Source organism: Semicossyphus pulcher, unplaced genomic scaffold (assembly GCF_022749685.1).
Source record: "Semicossyphus pulcher isolate SPU_LCO1_2020_fin unplaced genomic scaffold, fSemPul1.0.p SCAF_21, whole genome shotgun sequence".
NCBI lineage: Eukaryota > Metazoa > Chordata > Actinopteri > Labriformes > Labridae > Semicossyphus > Semicossyphus pulcher.
The window spans coordinates 13256074-13259979 of NW_027211695.1; the positions used below are offsets into that span (position 1 = coordinate 13256074).

The 3906-nt window shown below is 41.2% G+C and overlaps 1 long non-coding RNA gene across 1 annotated transcript; it reads right to left on the minus strand.

Annotated features, from left to right (window-relative positions):
* Nucleotides 1–975: 975 nt before the first annotated feature.
* LOC138600349 (uncharacterized) lies at nucleotides 976–2532 on the minus strand. The gene is made up of 6 exons (XR_011308748.1): nucleotides 2475–2532; nucleotides 2199–2340; nucleotides 1812–1955; nucleotides 1523–1575; nucleotides 1319–1438; nucleotides 976–1055 (listed from the first exon to the last, which is right to left on the minus strand). It is a non-coding gene; the product is annotated as an uncharacterized lncRNA (long non-coding RNA).
* Between the last annotated feature and the right edge of the window lie 1374 nt (nucleotides 2533–3906).

The window sequence follows — 3906 nt, forward strand, 5'->3', positions numbered from 1 at the left end:
AATGGATCACCTTTGCCTCCGTGTTTTTTTTGTAGGGTCAAACTTTTTGGTTTCATGATTCATACTTATTATACGTTCGGAACCGGACAGAAGTCCGACCACGGGATTCGGTGAGTAAGCTAATAACTTTATATCCACTACACTACTGGCACGTATTTCATACATAGACTGTATAAAAAGATGGACGACATGACAGCTCCCTAAAAGTGAAGCCAAAACATTTCGGGCGCCCCCTGCTGACTGGCTGCAGTATAGGTCATAAAGCCCGCCTCCTCCATGTTAACAGGTGGGACATGAGTCAAACTATAAAATCAAAATACACGCCCGATAAATTTTTCTCAAACATGGTTTCTGTCATTCTAGCTAGTTATTATCATGATGATTCACATCCAAGTGTTCATTTTTCTGACAAGTTTATTTTTTATTAGTTATTTGATGCTGTCAAAATGATGATTGACAGCTCTGTTGACAAATTCGGCTCCTGCAGCCAATCATTTCCGGGTGAGCAGAGTGGAGGACGATAATCACTACAGTCATTGAAGTTTCCATACCTGTGAACGTTGCTGTGAAACTTCAGACCAACACAGAGAAGCTATTTTGCTGTTAAACACGCCGGTGTGCGAGATCGTTGCTGTTTTAAGTTAAGTGTGTGTTTGGGTTAGCCGAAGTGGCTACGGCCGCTTCACTCGCCGATCTGTACAGCGCAGTCTCTGGCTCCATATGACGTCACCATCGCAAGATGGCAGCGCCTATTGCTGGGGCTATTTTGGCATCAATTTCGCACAATGGGAGCAGATTGAGACGCGTTGTCCATCTATATATACAGTCATTGATTTCATACAACTGGGGGTCAAAAAATCCAAACTGTCCCTTTAAAACCCCCTTGAAAAACTGGATTAACTGCAAAGTCAGAGTATCTCTGCGTGATTATTTGATGCATTACAGGTAATCTGATTAGACAGGGTGAAAGCTGACCTGTTGCGCAAGCGTGTTCCAAATGTAGTCGTCAGACAGTGGAAATGAAGATGAAATCCTCAGCGTCACGCCTATGACAACTACAAAAACAATGAGTCAGCATTACAATGCAGCCCGGAAGAAAAGTGCAATAAAAGTGTTTTTGTTGTACTATTACACAACATGCTTAACGTAATACAGTAAAGACAAAGATCAAAGCATGAAAAGAACAATAGCTGTGTTGTTTTGGGTGTGGTCCACCCATTTTTTCTCTAGTTTGAAGAAAAGTGGTAAGTTGTAGATATAGTATTGGTTGTCTGTGATAAGTGATAAACACCAGCAGTAGTAGGAATGGCGGTTGTACCTCGATTGGGTGGTGGTCTAGTTTCCGGTATAGTTGGTATAGTTGGTGTAGTTTCCAGTTTAGTTGCTGGATGAGCGGTTTGAGTTTCTGCAGTTGAAGTTATATTTGAGGACTGTTCATCTGAAAGAAATTAAAACACAAGACAGATTTGACATGGATATTATCTACATGTGTGAAATCAGCACTTAAAAGATTTCTGCTCACCGCTTCTAACGCTGACAACGACACATCGTAGCTCCGAGTGATACTTTGTTGAACTGAGGAAATAAAAGAGCTTACTAGTGAAATGGTAAGCCAAATGAAAATAGCAAAATATAACAAAACCTGGTAATTTAAGAAACCTTATACTGCCAAACAGCTTTTATCATTCAAATGTACTTAACACCACAGTTGTACTTCAAATTTTGTAATGGCTCAACGTTTCTCTGAAGCACCTATACATTATTCCCATGCACTTGGCCACTGGTTAATGTGTTGAAGACAAAAAACTGACTTGTAAAGTGCTTGGGCAACAAAGCAGATTGGATGGCTTTCTTCATCTTGATCCTGAGAAGGTGTCCATTTAACAATGAACTGTCCTGGTCCTGTAATTGTTTGGTTTGCGTTGTACGGCCCGCTGAACAGCAACTCTGAGACCCTTCGACAAACGAATGAAAAGGTCGACAAGCTTTATGAAAAGCAGCTGCGTAATGAGTAGACTGTTTGCTAACAATCAGCCGTATAATCTAACAGTATATTGGATAATATAACTAAGTGTCATGTTTACAAAAATCTAGCTAGCACCTCCACAACAATGGAGTCAGACATGGAAAGTCTGCAGCAATGACAGTGTTTCTGTCTCAATATCCAAATCATTCTGGGTTTATTTCTTGGGACTTACAGGGAGAAATCTGCCTCTGCATTGATTTTGATTTCCAGGGGCTGATGGACAGAGGTGCTGAGCTGAGCTCCGTTTGCTGGGGTTGGAGTGAGGAACTTGGGCAGATAGAGTCCCTCTTTGCACGATGGCACCACAGGATCCACTTGAACAATAGAGAAAAACACATTCTTTATCGCATTTCATGTGGCATTCACTCCAGAAATCAACTCAGCTAAAACGCCAACGATGTAGCTCAAGGCTAGCTTTAGGCCCACTTTGTCAAATGTGAAGTCTGACCTTTTATAACAAACTGGATAGGTAGTTTGCTGATTGCATTCTTTGTAGTAAATTCCGTCTGCATCCCATTAGTTTCAGTCAGGATGATGGCCTGCCGGGGAAAGTCCTCCATCATCAGCTGTACAGCGTATAGACCTTGATTACTGCTGCTGGTGGGGATGAATGACAAGGAACAAGGCTGCAAAGGAACGACAAAAGACAACATTTTCTTTGGTGTAATGAAATACAATTCAGTATCCTCTAAAGAAATCCATCCTCATGTCCAAATATGGTCAATTCTGATTCAAAAAAGACAACATGCTGCCAGCCTATACGCCCAACTCTAGGCTTTAGGGGGTGACAACAACCAAATTACCTGACGGTCAATCTGATAGTTGTTGAGACATTGAGGATCAATGAGGTTTTATAGGGTACTTTGAGCTGCAGGTGGCTCTAGAGGAAACATCAGGATCATAAGGTCATTAAGATTCATCATCAGGTACATTTGTAAATGTCTGTACAAAATGTCATGGCAATACATCCTAAATTTGTTGAGATAGCGGTGGAACGACTGCGTCCATCTGGACCGATCATGGCTTCCTCAGCCCTGTAGGCATTGAATAAAAAAATCCTACGATATTGTATTTTACCCAGTTTCCTCTGGTTGTAGATGAAAATGATCGTCTCTCGCGATACTGTACTCACTAGTGAGAGGTTGAGAACGGATGGTGGCGTGCAGGGGTTACACTCTGACAGTGCTGTGTTTCCATATCAGCACTTGACCGTGTCTCCGTCAGGGTCGAACGCTAGCAGGTTGAAATCTCTGTGACAGTTTGAAGGAACTCTAAGAAAGAGGAACATGGACAGCTTTAGCAGTTGTTACATCCTGTCTTAAAGTTGACTCAGGCTTTCTGTGAGACCAGACTGGGACGAACTACACAAATGCCTTCCAGACAACATGGTATTCATACCATTTACACTTCAGTGGCACTGTATTAGACTCAGCTCCTTACATTCACTTATCATGAGGCAGACAAACTTGTTTGTAGCTAGTGATATTACCATATATTGTATATTATGTTATCATCAGTGATATTATAATTATGGCCTTGTTCACCTACCTGTTATTGTTTTCCAGTGAAGCCTAAGCCAGCCATCCAAGCAATGCATAAGGTCAACATTATCAGTTAGATGAGAGGATTGATATCATTCTCTTATCTGTATCAATGGTGCCAAAGCGCAAGTGGCAGGTTTGGCAGGCTTTGTGAGCATAAAGGGCCAAAAGAAAACCTGGATACATTTACACATGAAAAAAACATTTCCCCATTTCCATTGGCTTTGTTAAACTAACTGGCTGCTGGCTGTAGCTTCATTTTAAATAGATGGCCAAAAGGGTTGTATTAAACTCTATCTACAACTATCAAACTATTTCTTAAATCATTAAAATTTCCTC